This window comes from Muscardinus avellanarius (assembly GCF_963383645.1).
Source record: "Muscardinus avellanarius genome assembly, chromosome: 1".
Lineage (NCBI taxonomy): Eukaryota > Metazoa > Chordata > Mammalia > Rodentia > Gliridae > Muscardinus > Muscardinus avellanarius.
The window spans coordinates 128,913,416-128,940,036 of record NC_137786.1 but is presented as its reverse complement, the minus strand read 5'-3'; positions in this window follow the sequence as shown (position 1 = coordinate 128,940,036).

Sequence of the window (26,621 nt, the reverse complement as noted above, 5' to 3'; positions counted from 1 at the left end):
AGCTCCTCCAGCCCCTGGCGGTCCCCCTTAATTGCTGAGTGCCAGTCTGGCGAAGGCATGTCAGTGACAGTGCATCTCCCTCGGGGTCATCTCCTTTAGTCAGACCCCACAGCTCCCAGGACATTGACAGCTTCTGTTTCACATCTGTTTTTACTTCTGGCTGGACCTTCTGGGTCACTGCCCTGGCTCAGGGACCTCCCCTTTCACCTTGTTCCCACTCCAGGTCAGGACCCAGTGACCTCCCCCTCTCCTCCCATCCCTGAAGGCCTCCCTCTGCTCCCTGATCAGTCTCCCTGGGCCTCGGTTAACCATCCCATCCCTGTTCAGCTCCTGCCAGCCTGGCCTGCTCTCGTCGCTCATGGCTGCCTGTTTGCCACTGACATGTGCTCATCCTGACCTGTGGGTCTCTGAATATCAGTCTGCACATGTCGGAACAGATCTGACCTGCTAGACGCATTAGGTCTTCAAGTTGTCGGAACTCGGGGAGGCTTCTTGACATTAAGGTTGTGTCAGCTGCTAGCTTTCTGACTTGTCACCCCTCCCTCTTGTCCTCAGTCATTTGGGTTAGAGTTAATGGGATGTGCTTAGATGCAGGGCTGGACTGTTTATGGCAACAGGGTGAGAGAATACAGTTTCTTCCTCTTCCTTCTTTGCAAAGATTTTATTTGGTACCATATGCGTCCTTCATCCCAAAAGGCTTGCATAAAAAAAGTACTGGATGGAGGGGTCAGGGAGCCCTGTAGTTATATTAGGGCATGGTTTTTGATTTTAAGGGATTTCTAATCTAGTTGTGAAGATAGAACTAACCTATACAAAATCATAACAATCTCTAAGAAATAGATGAGTGGAGCTAGGCATAGTGGCACACGCCTGTAATCCCAGTACTTGGGAGGCTGAGACAAGAGGATTGCAGGTTCAAGGACAGTCTTAGCAACTTAGTGAGACTCTGTTTTAAAAAAAATGGGGGGTTATCTCTGAGGTATAATGCCCCTGAGTTCTCAGCACCAAAAAGTGGGGGGGGGAGATAGAGATAGAGGGGGAGAGAGAGAGAGAGAGAGAGAGAGAGAGAGAGAGAGAGAGAGAGAGAGAGAATGGATTGTGAAATACAGACCTTTGGAAAGGTCCGAAGTGAGAGGTTGAGAGGTTGTGGAGGCCGTGAGTATCTAAGAAAGCTGCTTGGTGGAGATGGCTCTTGGGTCCTGTCAGTAAGGATGGAGGGAGTATGCCTGTGTGTGTGCCTACTGTATCCGTATCCTTAGTGTCTAATCTCAAAGATAATTGTTACGCATTTTGTATGAATGGATGCAGTGTCTGTTAGGGCACTGCGTGCTGAGCTCAGATCACTTTTCACTGTGTGAGCTAGTTTTCTCATTCCAGGGCAGGGTGGGAAAGTATTGCCAGAATCACAAAGATCAAACACATGGTGCTGCAGATAAGGAGAGCTGGGTAACTGCAGGTGAGCAGTAGGGGTCACTGAGATAGGTCTCCATTTGCAGCAAAGCTAAACAACTCAGACTTTCAAACCCAAATAAAACTACAAAATGAGGGGTGGGGGCGGGCAGGGAGGGATGATGTGCCTGGTGTGCACAAATGCAGCTGGGCCACAGTGGCTGGGCAGGACAAACCTGCTTTAGTACTATTTATTTAGTAATTGTGGAAATCTGGAAAATCTTGCCTCGTGTGTGAGGTTAAGATGTAACTATGGGAATAAGCCTATTATTCTATGAGACTATACGTGTGTGTTTGCTTATATCAGGGACATTTATGAAATGTCTGTTACATGCTAGGCCTGTATATATACATCGATCATTATATTTGAGCCACGGATTCTTTCTATGGAGATTACATTTTATTGGAGAGAGAGGTAATCAAGAGGTGAATGAAGAAATGAGAGGAAAGATGGAAAAATCCATCTCTTCTATCAGAACTTTTCAGATGCATAAAGGAGCAGGAGTTGAAGCTCATTAGATACAGCATAATTGGCTTTTCCTCCAAAAAATGGGTCTTTTCTTGTTTTATAACTGAAGCTGAGATTAAGCAAACAAACCCCAGGGATGTGGATGATGTGAGCAGAGCTGGGGCTGCTGTCAGAAAGATACTTTTCAGAACTCAGTACTAGACCACATGAAGCAGCATGCAAACAGAATGGTGCAGCCTTCAGTGGTGCATCTGCTGTCCAGAACACATCTCAGCGGGACGAAGGGAGCCACAGAGCGGTGAACACATCTCAGCGGGACGAAGGGAGCCACAGAGCGGTGAGCTAGCATTGCAGGGGGACCGTGCCAGGTAGCAGGTGAGTCTTCAGAGTCAGAAGTATCTGAGTTTCCATCCAGGCCACTTGGCAACTGTGTGAACATGGGTAACTTGAACCCCCTGCAGCTTGGTTTTCTCATCTGTATGATGAAGAATTCATGCTTCCTGGCATGTGAAGCTCAATTATTATGTGTCCAGTACAGAGCCTGGAGGACCGGTTTGGGCATGCAGTAGCTCACAACTATTTCAATCTGTGTGCCTTGAGAAACGGTGGGTGGGTAGGGAAGGAGAAATTGGGCTTCCAAGAACAGAGAGCAGGATAATAGAATGGCAGTTTAAAATGAAATTTTGGGAGAAAATTAAAAAAAACACTTTGCTGGCTCAAATGCAAGTTGGAATTCTCCAAGTACCTGGCTGGTTTATATAATAGTGTGGCTACTCATTTATTTATTTATTTATTTATTATTATTTATTTATTTATTTATTTTTCTGTTGGTACCGGAGAATGGCCTTAGGAGCATTCTACCTCTGAGCTACACCCCCAGCCCCCCCCCCTTTAGTAACAAGGTCTTGCTAAGTTGCTGAGGGCCTCACTAAGTTGCTGAGGTTGGCTTTGAACCTACCATCAAATGTTCCAGCTCTCCTGTGTTCTTACCCCTCCCCTCCTGGGATCTGGTTTATACAAGCATTCTGTATTCCATCAATTGTAGGAGAGTCAGTGCTCTGCCTCGGAGCCCTTTCTAACCTTCTGCCTCCCCAGTGCTGGCTGTGTGCTTTCTCCGTTTTTATTTTCTTTCTTTCACTGTCTTCTGTCTGTCCTCTCGCTCCCGGCCCAGTTTAGACTCTGAGCTGCCTCCTAGTCTTCTCAGAGGCAGTGGCTCTTGACCTTGGTTGCATATTGGAATCAGCTGGGAATTTTTTTTCTCTCCAGATACTGATGCCTGGATCCTGTGTCCACATATGATGTTCTAAGTGGCTTGGGCATGTGAAGATAATTCTGATGTGTAGCCAAGGGTGAGAACCAAGCCCCAGAGACTTGCAGCCACCTGCTCCCAGGGTGGGTCATAACCCTGGCATTTCTGGAGTCCAGCTCACCTTTCCTTCCTGATGTTTTACGAGGGCCATTCCTCTGCTTAAGTTTTAACACCCTCAGCAAGGACCAGAAATGAGGACACAGACAGCAGCTTCTTCATCCTATTTCTTCCTTTCTCCTTCCTAAAGCCAGAAGGGAAGGAACATCTGCTTCGTTTTTTTTTTTTCCCCCCAGATACACACCTCAAGTTCTTTATCACCCTCAGCTTTAGGTACTTTTAATATTTCTATTGCTCAGATACTAATGTGTCCACAGAAGCTTCAAGAATTTAGAAGAAACATTTCTTCTTTAAAATATACTTTTAAGCCGGGCGTGGTGGCGCACGCTTGTAATCCCAGCACTTGGGAGGCTGAGACAGGAGGATCGCGCAGGTTCAAAGCCAGCCTCAGCTACTGAGTGAGGCTCTCAGCAACTTAGTGAGACCCTGTCTCCAAATAAAGTTTAAAATAGGTCTGGGAGGATATACCAGAGGTAGAAAAGCCTCTGGGTTCCATCCCCAATACCCAGTATAAAAATAAAAATATACTTTTATTGGTACACTGTAATTACACATCATAGTGAGGTTCAAACACACACACACAGCACGTGGTATGATACCCTCAGGATCCTGCTCCATTTCCCTCTTCTCCTCATACATGTTGGTGAGATTAGTAGTGATACCTTCATATATGGACAGAGCATGATTTGAACTGTTTCCTTTTCAGTTCTCACCACTGCTCTCCCCCAACCCCCTTTCACTATTGAACTGGTCTCTCTCCTTGATCATCTAAAGTCCCTTTTGTTTTCTATATTATATGAAAACTAGAGAAAAAAATTCTGTCTTAATAAATATTCCATTCTGGAAATACAATTGGCAATACATATATGAAAACATGTTTAACATCTTTAGTAATTAGGGAAATGCAAATCAGTACTACACTGAAGCCAGGTGTGGGGGCACATGGCTGTAATCCCAGTGCTTGGGAGGCTGCGACAGGAGGATCGCAGATCTGAAGCCAGCCTCGGCAATTTAGCGATACTCTCAGCAGCCTAGAAAGACTGTTCCTAAACAAAAAATAAAAAGCGCTGGGAGTGTAACTCAGAGGTAAAAGGCCCCTGGGTCCAATCTTCAGTATCACAAGAAAATAAGCAAAAAACTACTCTGAGATTTCATCTCACTTTGGTTAGAATAGCAATCATTAAGAATACAAAAAATAATAAGTGCTGGTAAGAATGCAAAAAAAAAAATAAATAAAGAACACTTACCCACTGTTAACAGGATTGCAAATTTGTACAACTTAAGGGAAATAAAAAAAATTGAGGAGAAAATAGAAGTCAATAGAATTATAGTACTTATATTTATATTAGTTTTGCTATGGTTGCCATAACAAAATACAACAAATGGGGTAGGTTAAACAATAGAAATTAATTTTCTTATAATTCTGGAAGCTGAAAGTTCAAGATCTAAGTACTTTCTGTTTAGTCTATAATGGAAAAGACTGTTCTAGACCCCTGTCCTTGTCTTTTGATGACTACCTTTTTTTTTTTTTTAATTTTGGTACTGGAGCTTGAAGCCAGGGGCATTCTATCTCTAAGTTACTTCCCCAGCCACCCCACCCTTTAAATTTTGAGGCAGGGTCTCAGTTATCTCAATTGCTAACTTGCCAAGGTTGACCTTGAACTTGGGATCTTCCTGTCTCAGCTTCCTAAGCTGTGTGAGCCACCATGCCCACCTGGCTCAATGACTGTCTTCTGGCTGCTGTGTCCTCCGTGACTGTCCTGTAGGTGCACAGCCCTGGCGCCTCTGTGTGTGCAAATGTCTCTTATGTGGACACTTACGGCTGGATTAGGCCCATCCCAACCATTTCCTTTTAGCTCAATTGCCTTCTTAAAGACTTTGTCTCCAGCATGGCTACATTATGATGTGTTGAGGACCAGGACTTGGATATATGAATTTGGAAGACAAAATTTAATCCATAACAATACAATATGTTAATTACATTTTTATTCACATATGGATGTCACACAGAAAAGCGAGGGTCAGAACTGGCATGTATTTTAGCACCTATGTAGCTTACAAAGTACATTTATCATTAATATTTCATTTAATTCTAACAAATTCTTCTACAGTAGCTTATTTTATTTGGAGCAGGGACAAGTGAGTCACAAAATCTAGGTGGCCTTTTTCAAAATTACTGTGATATTAATTAAAAAGAATTTAAAACAAATGTGTGTGTGTTTCTGTGTCTATACATAGACTAATAACAGTAAATAATTACATATCAATATTCTAGTCTATATTGTTTGAAGGGAAACTGTTGTAACGACCAATACCTTCATGAAAATTTAATAAAAACTTGAATGCAAATGATGTCAGACCCCCAAGCTCAGTCTAAAATCAGCACCAGGATGGAATTCAGAAGAGTGTGAGTGAGGATCAGAGAGTTCAGCCCGTGAGCAGGATCCAAAGCGAACTATTGCATGAAGGTGCACATCAAAGGTAACTCACCCGGGCATGGTGAAAAACACCTGGAATCCCAGTACTTGGGAAGCTGAGACAGGAGGATTGCAGGTTCAAGGCCAGCCCCAGCAACTTAGTGAGACCCTGTTTCAAAATAAGAAATAAAAAGGGCTAGGTGGGGGTATCTTGGAGGTAGAATGCTCCTGGGTTCAATTCTTAGGAGAATACACACACACACACACACACACACACACACACACACACACACAAATAGATTTTAAAAGGAAGAAAAAATAAAGGACACAGGATGGCAGGATGTAATTTTTACTTAATAAAATATTGGGTGAAGGGTGAGGTAGGGTGAGGTTATATGAGGTAAATCCTAATACTTCTTAGTGAGAATTTAAATGATAACATTTAAAAAGACTAAATTAAGAAGTTGAGGATGAAATTATGCTATCTAGAAATATGGCACTGACGTCTCCCCTTTCCTCATTAAATATTCAAAAGCAAGCAGTGTTGGCTCTGGGCAGGGCGCAGGGCAGAGGCCTTTTATGAGCAGGGTCTTTTTATGATTCCATATTTCCACCATGTGCACACATATCATTTGATGATTGGGAATACATGGTAGAAATGATTCATTTTTTCTTTCTGTCAGCATAACATAGGTGCATTTTGTATTGTGCTCTTTATTTTTACAGCTGTCTGGTAAACATTTTTTTTGTTCATACCTAGCCTTTATGATTCATTTAAATGTCTACCTAAGGCTGGGAGGGGGGCTGCGTGCTTGTAATCTCCATATTTGAGAGGCTGAGAGAGGGGGATGGCAGGTTTGAGATCAGCCTTGGCGACTTAGGGAGGCCCTTAGCAATTTAGTGAGAGCCTGTTTCAACATAAAAAATAAGAAGGGCTGGTGTTGTAGTTGAGAGGTAGGCCATCTCTGAGTTCAATGTTCAGTACAACAAACAAACAAAATGTCTACATAATATTTTGCCTTATTTTCCTGCCAGGCTCGATCCACTCAGATCCTTTCTGTCTAGTCTCCCTATATCTACAAATAACTAAAAAAAAGAGGGTTGAAGTTTGGGACAGCAATCTATGGTCAAAGAGCAAATTTTTAAGGTTTTTTCCATCTGGGTGTGGTGGCACACCCTTGTCATCCCAGCATTCGGGAGGCTGAGACAGGAAGATCGAGGTTCACAGAGGGCCTCAGCTACTACTTAGTGAGGCCCTTTGCAACTCAGTGAGACACTATTTCAAAATAAAGAATAAAAAAATAGGGCTGGGGGTATAGCTCAGAGGTACAATGCCCCTGGGTTCCATCCTTAGTACCGGAAAAAAAAAAAATCCTCTGAGTCTTGACCCAGGCCTCATTAGCACTGACCATTTACCAAGTTCAAAGTCCTTGCTGAGACAGTGGCCCCTGGGTGGTGCACCCACACCCTGAAGCCTGTTAGGCCAGGGACGGTCTGCCACAGCCTGGACAGCGTCACACCAGAGTGACCCTTTGAACCGACTGTCCTCAAGTTCATCTGAAACGGGGGCTGCCAGAAAGACGAGGCTTCATCTGCAAAGCGAGAGCATGGTTTTAATTATCCTTAGATCTGTAAAAAGACAAGGGAGGGGTGGGGATAGATTTGCGGCTCTAAATTCTCTTCTTTGCCGTTTATAAGGCAGTATTTATCAGGTGTGGGGCACATGGCAGCTCTGGGGAGTGCCAGACGGGGATCAAAAGCAAAGCATAAAAACCTTCCCCTTTCAACATCTCTAATCTCCTCCTCCTATCTATAAATGGCCACATTAACCTCATGGCTCAGAAGGGAGATTCATCCTGGCACTTTGCTGTTGGAGGTTTCAAGAGAGAGTGAGAGGCTGGCTTCTGTGGGCCAGGTCCACTTGCCTTTCCTTTGATGTTTCTTTTAGAACAGAAACAGGGCCAACAGCACCAGGTGTGTGTGAAGGGGTGGGGTGTGTTGGGGATTGAACTGCTATTGTGCTGGAAAGTGTCCCTTCGTAGGAGACATTCTGTCCCTCCCGCAGAGCATCGTATGGGTGAATGGCTGGAGAGGTAGCCACCATTCATTCATTCTGCGCTGCTGAGTTCTCTCTCTCATCATACCCCCAAACTGCCCGGCTGTAGTTGATTCTAATGAAAGCCTAAGATTCCACTTCTTTCTTCAGAAAGTATCAGTGTTAATTGAGAAGCAACTCTTGTGTATTAAAGATCCCTAGGTTACTAAAACAATGTTTACTGCTGTCAAGTTTAGGGAAAGAGTGGCCCCTTGAGTTGGGTTTTGCCCAAAAGATGTGTCAGGGGGCTAAGCCTTGAAGGATGATGTTACGGACTGAATGTTTGCATCCATATCCAGAAAATTCCTGTGTTGAAGCCCTAACCCACAGTGTGGTTGTGTTTGGAGATGAGGCCTCTAACAAAGTAATTAAGAATTCATGAAGTTTCAAGGATGCAGTCTTGATTATGGATTATTTTAGTTATTACTGGTACTTGGGAGATTGAACCCAAGGGCATTCTACCTACCAGCTACACTCCCGGCCCTTTTTATTTTTTATTTTGAAACAGGATCTTGCTAAGTTGCTTAGGACCTTGCTAAGTTGCTCAGGCTAGCCTTAAACCTGAAATTCTCCTGTCTCTGCCTCCCAAGTACTAGGATTGCAGGCATGTACCACCATGCCTGGGCTGAAGGATTAGTTCTTGTAAGAGATTCTAGAGAAGGCTATCTCCCTCCCTGCCATGTGAAGATATCATGAGAAGATGGCTTTCTATAAGCCAGGAGAATGTCCTCACCAGAAACTAAGTTTTCTGGCATTTATATCCTGGAATTCCTTCCTCCAGATCTGTGAAGAAATGAATTTGTATTGTTGAATCCACAGTCTGTGGTATTTGTTATGGAAGTCAGAAGTGACTAATATGAACGGGATTTCAATAGAAAGGAAAGAAGGGAGTTTTCAAGGTGCGAAGATGCAGACACAAGTCCTGCAGCTGGCATGGACATGGTCCAGGTGAGGATAAGAGGAATGTAGCTAGAATGTGCTGGAGATGTCTACTGGGCCAAGGCTTTGGGCATGTTCAGGAACATCTGGCTTCTGCACTGAAACTCAGCTTCCAGTCTCAACCTTGACTCCCCCTAGCTTAGGGCCCATCATCACTTGGAACCCAGTCTTCTCATCTTTAGAATAAAGATACTTAAACACGTTTTATTCCACCCCACAGAGCAGTGAGGACAAATGAGCCTGTCGACTTACTTTATTCATTTAATTACTGTGTGATAGAGTCAGAGACTATTCAGAGGATCAGACTTCTGGGAACTTAGAGTCTAATGGCAAAAGAGGAAGCAAACACAAGGCAATTGCAGCCCATCATGATGGTAGCCAGGGCCACTGCTGTTTTACCAGACAGGCAGGGTGATTATTTAATAATCAGCATTCAAGCCGGGCGTGGTGGCGCAGGCTTGTAATCCCAGCATTCGGGAGGCTGAGACCTGGAGGATCGCGGTTCGCGGACAGCCTCAGTGACTTAGTGAGGCCCTCTGCAATTCAGTGAGACCCAGTTTCAAAATAAAGAATAAAAAATAGGGCAGGGGGTGTAGCTCAGAGGTCAAATGCCCCTGAATTCCATCCCCAGACGTGCAAAAAAAAAAAAAAAAAAAATCAGGGTACAATCGTGTACTCCTGCATGCAGCTCCAGTACTCTGCTGATTTCCTTTGTTCTAAGGAATGAATCTCAAATCCTTCCTTGATGTGTTATGCTCTGTCTACTCAGAGTTAACCCCACTATGTCTGGCAGCCCATGGCTCAGGGCTAGCCTACCTTTGTTGAGGGTGCTAAACATTCTCTTGTCTCAGGCCTTTGTTTGTTTGCTTTTTGTACCAGAGGCAGATTACCTCTGAGCCACACCCTCAACCCTATTTTATTTTTTATTTGGAAATAGGGTCTCACTAATTTGCTGAAGGACTTCATTAAGTTGCTGAGGCTGGCCTTGAACCTGTGATCCTCCTGTCTCAGTCTTGCAAGTACTGGGATTCATGTGCCACCATGCCGGGCTCTGCTTTGGGCCTTTTTGCTTCCTGTTAACCACTATGTTAAATTCCGTTCCTAGCCGGGCGTGGTGGCGAATGCTTGTAATCCCCACGCTTGGGAGGCGGAGATGGGAGGATTGCACAGGTTTGAAGCCAGAAGTGCTGGTTTAAGAGACCCTGTTTCCCAATTAAAAAGTATAAAATAGGTTTGGGAGTGTAGCCCAGAGGTAGAAGGGTTTCCAGGAACCCCAGTACAAAAAAAAAAAAAAAAAAAAAAAAAATCTGTTCCTACAAATATTTATCATTCTAGATCAATAACTTACTCCCTTTTCTAGCTCCTCACACATCACAATATAAGTTCCTCAATTCTAAAGACTGCGTTATCCCAGTACTTGGGGGCGCTGAGATAGGAGGATCATAACTTAGTGAGGTCCTGTTTCAAAATAAAAACATAAAATAGGGCTGGAGGTGCAGCTCAGAGGTAGAATACCCCTGAGTTCAGTTCCCAGTACTTCAAAACAAAAACAAAACAAACAAACTAAAATAAAAAAAAGACTCTTTTACTCATTGCTGTATCCCCGGGGGCCAGGATAAACATGACACACAGTAGGTGTTTAATGAGCGTGTATGGTGGTGAATGAATGATTGAAACTAATTCAGTGGAGGTTGGAGTGCAGCGTCAATTAATGCATAAAACTGCTCCAGTAACAGATTAAACTAATTAAGTCACTAATTGGCAGTGCTAGGGATCAAGAACCCTGGTCTTTATGCATGCTAAACAAGTACTTTGTCCCCAAGCTGCACCCTAGAATCTTCCTAATAGAGAAAGCCAATAAACTGATAAGTGTGAGAATATAATTAGGTCTTTTCTATCAAAGGAATAGCTTTACTTAGGCTTTATATTATAAAAACTCTTATCGTGTAACCTTTTGTGTGCTTGTATTTTTGTAAAGATAGCATTTCCTGAAAATTGCCGAGCGCCAACCACTCCCCCAGCATCCCCTGCAGCCAATGGCGTAAAGATTGTGAGGCCACGCTCCCGCCAATAGGAGAACAGCACAGAAGCCCTCTGCTGAAAACAAAATTCCCAGCAGTTTTCTGCCATGCTGTTCCCATAGGCCTGACTTACTGGTGGCAGGATCCCTTTTTGCAAAAAGTAACATTTGCCTTGCCAAGCTGCTTTCAAATATGTCTTTTCTTATGACATGTAAAACATTTATTTTTGAGATAAGAAACTATAATTTTAGCTTCTGTTTTAACATATTTCAAGTCATAAGAATCTACCAGAATAGTGTGAATTCTACCTCTGGGAAGAGCTAATAATTTTTTTTTTTTTTTTTTTTTTACAAATTATCTTCAATTTTTACTACTTACAATTCAACAAAAAAGAAACAAACAACCTGAATACAAAATGGGTAAAGGACTTGAATAGACATTTCTTAGGAACATTATACAAAAAGCCAATAAACACATGAAAAGATCCTCTATCAGCATTGGTGAGAATTTGATGAAAATGGAAATCTTGAGTTCTGTTAGTAGCAATGTAAAACGGTAAGGTTGCTGTGGAAGAGTACAGTTATTCCTCAAAAAAATTAAATACTGTATATTAAGTACGATAGCATTGCCAGATGTGGTAGTGCATGCTTGTAATCTCAGTATTTGGGAGGCGGAGACAGGAGGATTGCAGGTTCTCAGCCAGCCTTAGGTACTTCATGAGTTCCTCTGCAATGTAAAGAGACCCCATTTCAAAAGAAAAAATAGGACTGGGGGGGGAGTGTGGCTCAGAGGTAGGTCACCCCGGGGTTCAATCCCCAGTACCACACAGACAAAAAGAATACTATAGTATTAATATTAATGCTATGACATTACTACAGCATCCAGCAATTCTGATTCTAGATATAATCCCCAAAGAATGGAAGGTGGGTGCTTGAACTGATGTTTCCACAAATGTTGTTTATAGCAATATTATTTATAGTAGCCAAGATATAGAAACAAACAAAAAGCCCATGGTGAATAAATAAGAGAAAAATTTGGTCTCTACTAATACAATGGTATGTGATTAAATTTAAAAAGGAAGGAAATTCTGGCATGCGCTATAACATGGATGAACAAGGAGGCCGTTATGTTAAGTGAAATAAATCAGTCACAAAAGAACAAATCCTGTATTATTCATTTGAGTAGTCAAATTGATAGGAGCAGAAAGCAGAATGGTACTTTCCTGGCACTACGGGAAGTAGAAATGGGGAGTTAATGAAATCAGAGTTTCAGGTTTAGAGGATGGAGAAGTTCTGTGTATGGATGATGGTGATGGTTTTGCAGCACTGTAAATATATTTAATGCCACTGAACCATAATTTAAAAATTGTTAAAATAGTAAATTTTATTCTGCTCTGTGTATTTTACCATAAGTTAAAAAAACCGTGAGCTAAAATATGCCAACCAGGAAAATTTACTAAAGGACCTTATCTTATCCCTAACTATAGAAGAAATCTCTTAAGACACTAATTGGAACATTTAAAGGCAATAATCAGCCAATGAAGCCAAAGGTTCCCATTGTCTTTTTCCCCCCAGAATAATCTTGCCCACTTATTTGCCCGTAATCTTTCCTGCATGACCTGATTTCCTAGTTGTTCTTCTATTTATCTGTTGTTCAGACATTTGGGGATGCCAGAGAGCCCAGCACTGCTAGCAAAGTTCAGTGAGTAGCAAGGGATGTTCTCTTTGTCTGCTTAATGAAATGCTAATGAACCTTGAGACGTTAGGAGGTATTTTAGGAAATTATTAATTTTGTGGTCAAAGTGAGCTACAATTTGTATGTTTTTGCAGAATTTTCTAGAGCATTTTATAGGCAAATGAACATAGTTTCCAAGAGCCAGGTAGAGTAGTACCCATGAGGTTCTCAGACAGTTTTTGATCATAGCTTTATTTTTCATCTCAGCACAGTTTTCCATGGAACACCATTTAGGAAATTTTTCACGAGGGTCATTGCTAACTCAGCTGCACTTGCTGGGCTCCAGCAGTTGATGAGTTCTGTGTGTGTGCTCCCAGCACAGGACTTGCTTTTTGGATCTAGGCTATGGAGCTTTTCAGTTCTTGGAAAGAATGTCTCTGAAATGTCCTCTGAGAAAGTTAACAGGATTTCTTTTGATCTGACAAAGAAAATATGCTCTACACATAAAAAATACTCTGTCACTCCCAATAGACCCTGTGCCCAGCTGCAAGACTCAAAAAAGGAGTCAGATCATCTCGTCCGCATGCACAGATCATGTATTGACTTTTCCCAAGTCTCTGAAAACATCCAACCTTCATGTTTAGCTCCACAAATTTTTATTCAAAATCCCAAATGGCCAGAGATAATTCAGGATTTTGTGAATCTCAGAAATGTTATATCATTTTTATACTGCTTTAGTATAAAAAGCTAACAAATGATATCTTCTAAACAAATGAATCAATACTTTATTAATATTCCTACTCAGTAGGATGAGTAAAGACTATAAGTAAACTTATTTCAATCCACATACGTTTATATTGACAAAAAGTTTTAGTGGCTCTCTAGAAGTAACTTTCGCTTTTAGACTTCCTGGATTTTGGAATGGTGGACAAAAGACTGTAGCCACAGTAGTGAAAATCAGACTGGTTAAGGCTAGCAGGCCTTTGCGGCCTCTCAGACCTCATATTTCTCCCAATATTTGATTTGTGGGGTGGGAGGCACAGTGAAGAAGTTTTCTTAGAGCGGATCTTTAAGGGAAAAGGAAAGGAGTTATTTATCCGAAATCTACCCTCCCTGCTCCTTCTTGCCTGACTGTCTTTAATATATTCTCAAAAAGAGCAAATTCATTTTTTTTCCTAATTTTTCATCTTCAACTTGAGAAGGTAAAAAACCTCTAAGTTAATGGAAAAAACAAGACAGTGAAGAGCACATGGCTATGAGATTATTTGCTGCACAGTATATATAATATCTATAATATATATAACATATATGTGTGTATATATATGTATTTTTATATGTAGACTGATCATGATTCCTCCAAAAGTAAGCATTGTTGGATCTATATAGTGGGATAAGCCAAGAGTGAGAGGTTAGAAGGTATGACAGCTACCACTCACATGACCTCTGGTAAATCCCATACCCTTGATGTTTCAGTCTGCCCATCAATAAAATGAGGACCGGAAAGTCATCCTGTGGTCCATTTAAATCTCTAATCCAAACAACATTATCCACTAATCAGTTGACTGCGAGTGATGTATCTGTGTGATAACAAACCAACCGACAGCTAACGATGGTGTCTTGTCTTCCCTTTCCTGGAAGAGAGCCTTCATAAGAAAAATTCTATGTTTAAGACCCACAGAAATGAATTTCCTCCATCCTCAAAGACATTTAACTCTACAAGCAGGATATTGAACTAAATGTTAAATGTCTCCAATATGGATTTCATAAATCAGAATTACAAACACTAATGAAACACCAATAGAATGATTAACAACAGATACTTTGAAGTTTCTCAAATATATAAAGCCCACCCCCATTTTTTTTGAAGTACTGGAGATGAAACTCAGGGGCATTGTACTTCTGAGCTACACTCCCAGCCCTATTTTTTACTCTTTTTAAATTTTTATTTATTTATATTTTGGTTTTATTTTTATTTATTTTTTTCTTTTATAAGATATAATGATAGTAAATATTTATGCCCCAAATATGGGTGCAACCACATTTGTAAAACAAACCCTTCTGGACATAAGATCCCAAGTAGACCCAAATACAATAATTCTGGGAGACTTTAATACGCCTCTCACACCACTGGATCGATCTTCAAGGCAAAAGATGAGTAAAGACGCTTTAGAACTAAAGGAAACCATAAACCAAATGGACCTAATAGACGTTTTCAGAGTATTTCAACCAGGAACTACAGAATACACTTTCTTCTCAGCAGCCCATAGAACCTTCTCCAAAATAGATCACATCCTGGGACACAAAGAAAATACCAGCAAATTCAAAAAATGTAATATAATTCCATGCATCTTTTCAGACCACAATGGAATAAAAGTAGAAATCAACAACAGGAAAATTGAAAGAAAGTATTCAAATTCATGGAGAATGAATGATACACTATTGAATGACGAATGGGTAAGAGCAGAAATTAGGGAAGAAATAAAGAAATTTATGGAAACAAACGAAAACAGAGACACAACCTACCAAAACCTATGGGACACCATGAAGGCAGTACTAAGAGGAAAGTTTATTGCATTGAGTGCCCACATAAAAAGGACGGAGAACCACCAAGTAAAGAACCTAATGGCACAACTCAAGGATCTAGAAATTCCGCAACAGTCTATTCCCAAAGCCAGCAGAAGACAAGAAATCATCAAAATTAGAGCAGAAATAAATGAAATAGAGAAAAAAAATTCAAAGAATCAATAAAACAAAAAGTTGGTTCTTTGAAAAGATTAATAGAATTGATAAACCCCTGGCCAACCTAACCAAAAGAAAAAGAGAATCAACTCAAATTATCAAAATTAGAAATGAAAAAGGAGATATCACCACAGATAGTGAAGAAATTCAAAATATTATCAGAAACTACTTTAAAAATTTATACTCCAATAGATTTGAAAACCTGGATGAAATTGACAGATTTCTAAGCACAGTTAACCTTCCTACACTCAACCAAGAGGACATAGCAAGCCTAAACCAACCAATAACAATCAAAGAAATAGAAACGGCAATAAAAATTCTTCCACCAAAGAAAAGCCCAGGCCCAGATGGGTTCCCAGCTGAATTCTACAAAACCTTCAGTGAACAACTAATACCAATACTTCATAACATGTTCCGGGAAATTGAAAGAGATGGAACTCTTCCAAATTCCTTCTATGAGGCCAGTATCACATTAATCCCCAAACCAAATAAAGATACCTCAAGAAAGGAAAACTACAGACCAATATCCTTAATGAACATAGATGCAAAAATTCTAAACAAAATACTAGCTATACGCATTCAAAACTATATCAAGAGAATAATACATCATGACCAAGTCGGTTTCATCCCAGAAAAACAAGGCTGGTTCAACATACGCAAATCAATACATGTTATTCACCACATAAATAGAACCAAGAACAAAAACCACATCATCATAGCAATAGATGCTAAAAAGCATTCGACAAAATCCAACACCCATTTATGTTAAAAACACTGCAAAAAATTGGGATAGAAGGAAAGTACTTCAACATCATCAAGGCAATATACTGCAAACCCAAAGCCAACATTATATTGAATGGGGAAAAACTGCAAGAATTTCCGCTACAGTCAGGAACAAGACAAGGATGCCCACTATCACCACTCCTTTTCAATATAGTCCTTGAGACTCTTGCTGCAGCAATCAGACAAGAGAAGGAAATCAAAGGAATCCGCATAGGAGGAGAGGAAGTAAAATTATCCTTATTCGCAGATGACATGATCCTTTATCTGGAAGACCCAAAGAACTCAACCAAAAGACTTCTGGAGCTGATTGACAAATTCAGCAAAGTCGCAGGTTACAAAATCAACCTAAAGAAATCAGTGGCCTTTCTTTATGCCAACAACGAATCCACAATGAAAGAAACAAAAACAACAATTCCATTCACTATAACCTCAAAACCAATAAAATACCTAGGAATAAACCTAATCCAAGATGTAAAAGACCTCTACAACAAAAACTATAAAACATTAAAGAAAGAAATAGAAGAAGACCTTGGAAGATGGAAAGATCTCCCGTGCTCATGGATAGGCAGAATAAATATCATCAAAATGGCCATTCTGCCAAAACTGATCTATAGGTTCAATGCAATTCCCATTAAAATACCAGTGACATTCTTCAGAGACCTAGAAAAATCAATCATGAACTTCATTGGAGAAAGAAAAGACCTAGAATAGCCAAAGCAATTCTCAATAACAAGAAACATGCAGGAGGCATTACAATCCCAGACTTCAAACTATACTATAGAGCAATAGTAGTAAAAACAGCATGGTACTGGCACAAAAACAGATATACTGACCAGTGGATTAGAATAGAAGATACAGAAACAAACCCACACATCTTTAGTCAATTAATCTTTGACAAAGGGGCCAAACACATACGCTGGAGAAAAGACAGCCTTTTCAACAAGTGGTGCTGGAAGAATTGGCTAACCATTTGTAAAAAGATGAATCTAAACCCCTATATCTCACCATGCACAGGAATCAACTCAAGATGGATCAAAGACTTAGAAATTAGACCTGAGACTGTGAAGTTAGTAGAGGAGAACATAGGTTCAACACTACAACATATTGGCACAGGCAGTAACTTTCTCAACAAAACCTCCAAAGCTCAGGAAATTAAAGCAAGAATAAACAAGTGGGATAACATCAAACTAAAAAGTTTCTTCTCATCAAAGGAAACTATCAATAACCTAAAGAGGAAGCCTACAGAATGGGAAAGGATCTTTACCAGCCACCACTCTGATAGGGGGCTAATATCCAGAGTATACAAAGAGCTCAAAAGACTCTACACTAGCAAAACAAACAACCCAATCAAGAAATGGGCAAATGAACTAAATAGACACTTCACAAAAGAAGAGATACAAAGGGCTAATAGATACATGAAAAGATGTTCTTCATCACTGGCCATCAGGGAGATGCAAATCAAAACTACACTGAGATTCCATCTAACCCCAGTCAGAGTAGCAAGCATAAAGAAATCAAACAACAAATGCTGGCGAGGATGTGGGGAAAGAGGAACTCTTTTAAACTGTTGGTGGGAGTGCAAACTAGTTCAGCCACTATGGAGATCTGTGTGGAGATTCCTAAGAAAGGTGGGAATAGATCCACCATATGATCCAGCTATACCACTCCTGGGTATCTTTCCAAAGGGGTTGAATTCAGAGAAATACAGCAACATTGCATACCTATGTTCATAGCAGCACAATTTGTAATAGCCAAAATATGGAACCAACCCAGATCACCATCAACCGATGAATGGATAGCAAAACTGTGGGAAATACACACAATGGAATTCTATTCAGCCATAAAGAAGAACAAAATTATATCATTTGCAAGAAGATGGAAAGCCCTGGAGAGCATCATGTTAAGTGAGATCAGCCAAGCACAGAAGGAGAAGATACACATGTTTCCTCTAATATGCCCAAACTAGAAAACACAAAGGATACCAGTGGGACTCCAGATATTAGAGGGGAAATACTTAAAAAACTGTTAAAAAAACAATTTTTTATCGAACATAAATAGTATACATTTACACTATATTTTACACTATATTTGGTGCCCTCCCCCCCATTTTCCCTTCCCCCCTCCCACCAGTGGTTGTCCAGGTTAACCATGTCTTATTCATAATTTTACACATGTTCAGATGTAGACCCTCATTAATCAAGATCAGCCTTCCTCTTCTCCTATCTTTCCATTCAAACTTTGCTGGTATTTCTCCTCCATTACCTGGAGTCCCACTGGTATCCTCTGTGTTTCCTAGTTTGGGCATATTAGAGGAAACATATGTATCTTCTTCTTCTGTGCTTGGCTGATCTCACTTAACATAATGTTCTCTAGGGCTTTCCATCTTCTTGCAAATGATATAATTTTGTTCTTCTTTATGGCTGAATAGAATTCCATTGTGTGTATTTCCCACAGTTTTGCTATCCATTCATCTGTTGATGGTGATCTGGGTTGGTTCCATATTTTGGCTATTACAAATTGTGCTGCTATGAACATAGGTATGCATATGTTGCTGTATTTCTCTGAATTCAACCCCTTTGGAAAGATACCTAGGAGTGGTATAGCTGGATCATATGGTGGAACTATTCCTACCTTTCTTAGGAATCTCCACACAGATCTCCATAGTAGCTGAACTAGTTTGCATTCCCACCAACAGTGTAAAAGAGTTCCTCTTTCCCCACAGGGTCTCACTGAGTTGTGAAACAGGGTCTCACTGAGTTGTGAAACAGGCTGTCTGTGAACCACTACCCTTCAGTTTCTGCCTCCCGAATGCTAGGATTACAAGGGTGTGCTACCATGCTAATCCCATTTTTTTTTGTTGTTGTTTTTTTGTTTCGGTACTGGGGATGGAACCCTTTTCCAGGCTACACTCCCAGACTTATTTTTATATATATATATATATATTTTTATTTGGAAACAGGGTCTCTTAAGCCAGTGAGGCTGGCTTCGAACCTGCACGATCCTCTGTCTCTGCCTCCCAAGCACGGGGAATAGAAGTGTGCAGCACCACACTCGGCTTGTCCCAAAATTTTTTATAAAACAAAATGGCCAAACATGGAACCTTACCCTGCAGTTTGTTTATTTTTTTCTTTCAGAGTCAAAATCTCTCTCAAATGCTCAGCTCTGAATAAACAGAAAAAGAGCAGGGGGATAAAAACAAAACAAAACAAAAGGGCTGAATTTCTGTCACACAGATCTCAGCAAGAAGCAAAAATAAACTCTTTAAATGATGTTCCTTTTCCACTGCTCCCAGAGGCAGGTTTGGTTAAATGTGGTTTGAAGACAGAAGATTCATTCCTCCTTCCCCCGGTCCCTACTCTTGCCCCGGCCCTGCCTCTGTTGATCTTGTAACTTCTTCCATATTAATTAAAAATTCCTGGAACCTTGCCCTTTTTTTCCTCCCCTGGGAGCCATCTAATAGAACAAACACTGGAACTAAAGCTGTCTGCTAATTTTTCATTATCCTGATTTAAGGAAAGTCACACAGAACCATCCTTTAGAGTTTAACTGGTCCGAATTTCCCCTTTATCTAAAGGCAGTGACCTGTCTGTTGTCATGGCTAGTTTGTAACAGAGCTCTGGCTGATCATAGGTCTAAGACCAGCACTCTCTTCCCGTGCTGCCTGCCATCCCAAATTAAAATAAGATAGCTTCTTCCCTGACTCACTGCTGCAATAAATCCCCTGCTACGGCCCAGAGTTAGACAGCTTCAGTCATGGCATTTGCTTCATGTAGTTGAAGCCTCATGAGTTCAGCACCTGAGAAAAATTAAGGGGAGAATTTAAAATCATATCCAGCTGGGCGTTAGCATGTGTTAAACAGGGTTTTGATGTTAAAGAGTTTTAAGTGCGTGACTGGTACACCTCAGGGCAAGGCCCGATCTTCCCTGAGAATCTGTTCTTGCTTTTCTTTCTTTTCTCCAGATAATCAGTCCCATTCAGTTTTCAATTTTCTTTCTCACTTTGGCAAGTGCCAGACAAATTACTGGTATCCTCTATGCACCTCTGGTTTCTTTTTGGTATTTGAACTTCTACCCCCTTGAGAATGTTTCTAGGAAAATTTTGCTTATAAGACATTTAATAAAATTTCAGGAATACAATTAAAGCAATAACCTTTCTATAACTTTTATAGCTCTTGATCTCCTATGTCCTAATCCTCTTCTGGAATGCACATATTGTCTTCATGTTTTACTTTTATTGTTCCTCCAAAATTCTTCTTACTCTGGCTTCAACACCATGTCTTCTGATCCACAGCCTGGCACAGACGCTTGGGGTTATCAGTTCATACTTGCTGATATCCCACTGTTTGAACTACAAAGAGGACAATTTCATTTGACTCAAGCTGGAAAGCAATCTGGAATGTACAGTCTCTTTTAAGCAGAGATGTCACAAAATAGAGAAACCAAGCCATGATCTATATTGAACACTGAGTATAGAAAATTAAATTATGTTTTAAGAATAACTTTGCTGAAATGGTTTTCTTTGTTGGTTTACAGTAGGAGGCCCATTATGTCTCAGTTTGCCTGCAACAGTCTGCAGGTCTTGCCTGGTTCGTAGCATGCTCTCCATTTTAGCATTTGCTCTGGACTTTCTACTTCCTGACAAAGTCTTAAGATTAACGATTAACATTAAAATGGTAGCTTCGCTTTGTTAGGCTGGGTTAGGTAGAACACTTTATACTTAACTTCTGCTGAGATCTCTTCTGCTCTGTGTGAGATCCCTGTGTAGTAATCAGAAGTCTCAGCTTACCTCACTCTTTCTAAACACAACTAATTAATGCCTCCTTTTCAAGGGAAGATGCATGTTCTCACTGATCAAATGAGATGTGTTCGCGCATATGCAGTGAGAGATGACCAATTCTGTCCGGTCTTGAATGGTGCAGGGAAAGGTACCTCAGTTTGCTCCCCTAGCAGCCACTCGGTTTGCCAGCCAGTTGTGACATGCCCTAGGTATGGCCCTTGTCATGGCCTGAGAGATGCCCAAAGCATTGGTCAGCAGGATTAATGGCAAGAATAGGGAATTCTGCTAGGTGTCCCTCAAGTAGATGCTGAGTGGTCCTGTCTACAGAATGGAGTAACATCAATGCTTTTTGCTATGGCAATTTTGGTGCTTATACCATAGGTTAGACCCCCTACTTTATTATTTTGTGACACTCCCTCCTCCACGATCCTTTTTGACAGCGAGAAGTTCCAAAGAGATCAAAGTACCTGTTGAATAAAAACTTAAGTGTTAAAGTTTTATTCTCATGGAAGTTGATGATAAATATGGAACTCTCTCCAAATGTTTGTTCACAGTGGCCACCCAGCCTGGAGGCTGCCAGCGATCACTGACCACATGCAAACACAGAAAACACAAATCTGCTGAAGAAGCGTCAGCGTCTACTGGAAAATTAGTGGTTATTTTAAGAAGCCTGTGCCTGAAGGCGATGATTTAACATCTGCAGTCACAGAAGGTGCTGTGAAGCAAGACTTTCACTTTACATTTTAAAAAATGACTGTTCTCTTTGATTAATTTTTAAACTTTTTATTCCAACTTTTCTTGTGGGCATAATACAAAAACTGAAATAGTAGCTACTATTGTGTAGGTTCCATTTATAGAAGATAATACTCACTAGAGGTTCAGTCTTGCCAGTTTAATATTAATCTATTCAACCAGTTTCCTCATCCAAATGACAGAAGGCAGAAAAGTGATTTGAGAGACTGTTTTCTGAATTCCACCGAAGACGGGACATAATTAATACCATTGTGGATGTGCAGAAGTTTATTTGTTACATACAATAGATGCCCTAGAGCATTAGGGCTTAATTCACCTAAAGAAGCCTGATTGAAAGAGGCTTGGTCACATGTTTTAAACTGAAGTCCAGAAAATTAATACCAATCATTGTTTAATTTTTCAGCCATTCATAGAATCAAGTAAAGCTTTGGAAATTCATTCTTTCAAGGTAAAAAGTTCTGACATTATTATAAATAATATTATAAAATCAGTTAAGAAGTTCATCACTAGCCGGGCGTGGTGGCACGCTTGTAATCCCCGCACTTGGGAGGCTGAGACAGGAGGATCGCACGGGTTCGAAGCCAGCCTCAGCTACTTAGTGAGGCTCTCAGCAACTTAGTGAGACCCTGTTTCCAAATGAAATATAAAGTAGGTCTGGGAGTACAGCCTGGAGGTAGAAAGCATCTGGGTTCCATCCCCAGTACCATAAAAAAAAGTTCATCACTGAGACAAAATCATATGTTTTGTCATAATCATACAAGTGTACAGTTAGTTGGAGCACACTGTCATAGCATAAGTAGTATTCTTCCTCAGCTAAGAAATCTAAGGAATAGAAATGTATGTGGGATTAGCGGCAAACTCATATTTAAATTGTATCTGTCTGAACAATCCACAGTATTTTAGAGTTAAGAAAAGATATTGCTAGCAACATTTAAAGTAATTTTATAAATATAATTAAAATGTTTTGGTTATCAAGGTGATTTTGAGTATAAAAATATACATGAAAGAGGTATGTTTTTCCTACTTGTCATCAATTAAGTTTTACAAACATTCTAAACTTTATGTAAATTGAACTGAAGATTTTATAGAGTATTAGAGTTTATTTTATTTACAAACAAACACACACACATAGATAGATAGATAGATAGATAGATAGATAGATAGATAGTGGTCCTGGAGATGGAACCCAGGGTCTCTACCTCCGGGCTATACCACCAACCTATTTTATATTTTATTTTGAAACAGGTTCTCACTAAGTTGCTGAGAACCTCACTAAATAGCTGAGGCTGGCTTCGAACCTGTGTGATCCTCCTGTTTCAGTCTCCCAATACTGGGATTACAAGTATGCGTCACCACGCCTGGCTCTACAAATATATTTTTAGGAGTTTTTATTACATTTTAGTTCAAGTCATTTGGAAATCATTTACTAAAGTTTTCAGTGATTGGCACACTATAACACTTTAGCTTTTGAAGATTTTAGAAAATTGCAATTACTAAAATTAAAGTTTACAAACAGAGAGCTTTGGAAAATAAATATAATTACTAGAGAAGAACTGACATTGAATACAAAAGTGGGGAACACCTTATCAAATGAGACTGAGAGCTAATGCCATTAATGTATACTAAACTGAACTTGATATTTATCAGGCTCATGCATCTTTTTAGATTTTACACATATGAATATATCTTTGAAATGTATGAGGTTGATATTTATCATTTAATACTTATGCACCACATACTCTGTGTATTCAGCTGTGATTTGAGCAACATTATATATGTGATATGTATATATTCCACAATTTATTCTTTATCTACTCTCCTAAATTTAGAAAAAAATCTACTCTGTCCATTCTTTTTTCTTTTTCTTTCTTTTTTTTTGTAGACCTCTTATAGTCAGTTAGCTTTTGACAAAGTAGCCAAAAACATACAATGGAGAAAAATGAGGCTTTTCAACAAATGGTATTGGGAAAACTGGTATCCGTATGTAGAAGAATAATATTAGACCCCAGTCCCTCACTCTGCACAAACGTTAACTCAAGATGGATCAAAGGCCTAGAAATTAGACCAGAAACTTTGCAATTACTAGAAGAAAACACAGGACTCTCTAACATATTGGCATTGGCAGAGACTTCCTCAATAAGACTCCTAAAGTTCAGGAAATATAATAAGGAATCAACAAATGGGATGGCATCAAAGTATAAAACTTCTGAGCCCCAAAGGAGACAATCAAGAGGCAAAGAAGAGAGCCTACAGATTGGAAGCAAATCTTCACCAGCTACTCCTCCAATAGAAGACTAATATCTATAACATACAAAGAACTAAAAAAGCTTAACAGGATAAAAACAAATAGCTCAATTAAAAAACAGGCAGTTGAAATGAATAGATACTTCCCAAAAGAAAAAATACAAATGGCTTACAAATATATAAAGAAGTTCTACATTATTTGCAATTAGGGAAAGGCAAATAAAAACTACACAGAGATTTCATCTAACTCCAGCTGGAATAACAGTCAAGAATACAAATAATAATACATCCTGGTGAGGATTTGAGGAAATAAGAACTCTTATACAATTTTGTTGGTATTGTAAATTAGCGTAACCACTGTGGAGACCAATATGGAGGTTCCTTAAAAAAAAAAACAACTAGGAATGGAACCAACATAGGACCTAGCTGTATCATTCCTTGGTATTTTTTTCAAAAGAATTAAAATTAGAATACTATAGTGATAAATGCATATTCATGTTTATAGGTACACAGTTCACAATAGCAAAATTATGGAACTTAGCTAGGTGTCTGTCAACAGATGACTAGATTAAAAAAAGGTGGTACATACACACAATGGAATTTTACTCAGTTATAAAGAAGAACAAAATTTTATCATTTGCAGGAAAAAGGATGGATTTAGAGAATATTATGCTAAGTGAGATCAGCCAGTCTCAGAAAGTCAAGGATTCTGTTTTCTCTCATATGTGGAACCTAGAGAGAAAATAGAAAACAAAAGAGACTTCAGTTAAATAAGAGACCAGTCGGATCATGGAAGAAGACTGCAGAAGGGGACAAGGGGAAAAAACAAGGTTTGATGAAGGGAACAGTTCAAATAATGCCACGGCCATACATGAAGGTATCACTGCCAATCTCACCATGTATGGGGAGGGAAGAGGGAGAGGAGTGATGGCCTCTGGAGGGAAATACAGCAAGTGACGTGTGCATGTGTCACGGTTTGGATTTAGAATGTCCCCTACCCCTCATGGAAACAAGGTAGCAATGTTGGAAGCTGGGCTTGGCTGTCATCTCATCAGTGAATAAATCCACTGTAATGGATTTACTGGACGGTAAGCTAGGCAGGAAGGGTGTGGCTGGAAAAGGCTGGACCCTGGGAGTGTGGCCTTGGGGATTAAACATGGTCCCTTATTCCCTGACTCTATATCTGGTCTCCATGATGTGAGGAGCAAAGCCAGTGTACTCTCCCTCTCTCCACTCAAGGCCACCATGAGATAAAAAGATGCCAGCCTCACATGGACTGAAACCTGAATCTACAGAAAACGGTGAGCAGATAATTCTTCCCTCCTCTAAGCAGTGTGGTCAGGTTTACCAGGATCTGGCAGTAAGAATCTTGGCCAAGACAGCATGCATCAGCTTGAATCTCACTATGTTATATAATTATAATGTACCAATTAAAGTATAAAAAAGTATATAAAAGTATAAAAAAAGCATAAAAATGTTGAATATTTATGTAGATGTGAGATAATGTCTTTAAGGGAATGTAATCTCCCATTTACTGCATATTAGGCCTGCTCCTCAGAGACACTTGTTTTTCGATATCTTCATATCCTAGCCATCTACAGAGGCACAGGGAAAATATAATAAACAAAGATATAAAAAAAGCACAGAGAGTGAATTTTAATCTAATCTAGACATGGAGAAAATGGCATGAATGACACATGACCTTCCAGAGCACACATTTTGATTGTAAAGATGAGTGAGAGAGGAGAGAAAGTTAACTTTGGCACAAAAAAAAAATGTTTAGTCTCATAACTTTTTTGGCTTCTTTTACTTTAAAGTAATTTCTTAGGGGAAGTTATTCATCCTTAACATACTGTAGAGAAGACTTTCAGAAGCAGACTTAGCAGAAGCAGATCTGAATGTTTTCATCATGCAACAGACTGAAATTTGGAATAAAGTAATTCACTCCTGATTTTTTCACCTCTAAAACAAGGGGCTTGTGCTACAGACAGCTGAGATGTTTTCTGACACATGATTTAAAAATCTCTGTAGCAATACAATGATCCTTTTATTCCAATAGGAAGGTGCAAAGGGTAGAAGGGATGAGAGTAAAGGAACTGTCCAGGGTGCTTAGAAACACACGGGTCCATTCATTCTCTGCAGTTGTGACCAGAAGCCACGATACGACTCCATCTGTTATTCATCCAGCATTTCTACTATGTTAAACACACACTAGCTTTTCTATCAGTATCAAATAGATGTAATTTAATATGTGATCAATTTCCTTCTGCTGAAGGGGAGAAATTACATATTTAGATTCATCTCTGTTCTGTCTCCAAATTGCTGCTGCTGATCTTCAGACCAATCATTTCATCTGTCATCATTTATAGAGCAGAATATCATAGAAGTTTTTATGATATACTTGCCATATTGACTTTCTAAGAATCATACACGAGTTTTCATGTCATCTCGGGGGATATGCAGATGCACCTCATGTAGGGAATAAGACTAACACCACACACACATCTGAGTTTAGTATACAAATAGAAATAACAGAAAGAGGGAGCAAAAGACAATTAGGTAAATATGGGGGGTGGTTAATTATAATGAAGAAACCCTCAGTTGCTGGACAGACTGCAACTGAAAGGAGTTTTCTTGGTGTATGTGTGGGTGATACTATCTGCCAGAGCATGACTTTGTTCTCTACACTAGTTGCCACAGCATCTTGCTCATAATCTACTGCATTGGTCAAGGTACACTAGAGTAAAAGAGCTCACAGAACATGTATATGGTAAAAGGGAATTTATCAAATCAGCTTACAGTCCAAAGCAGTGCAGTCCCAGGTTTTCCAGCCAC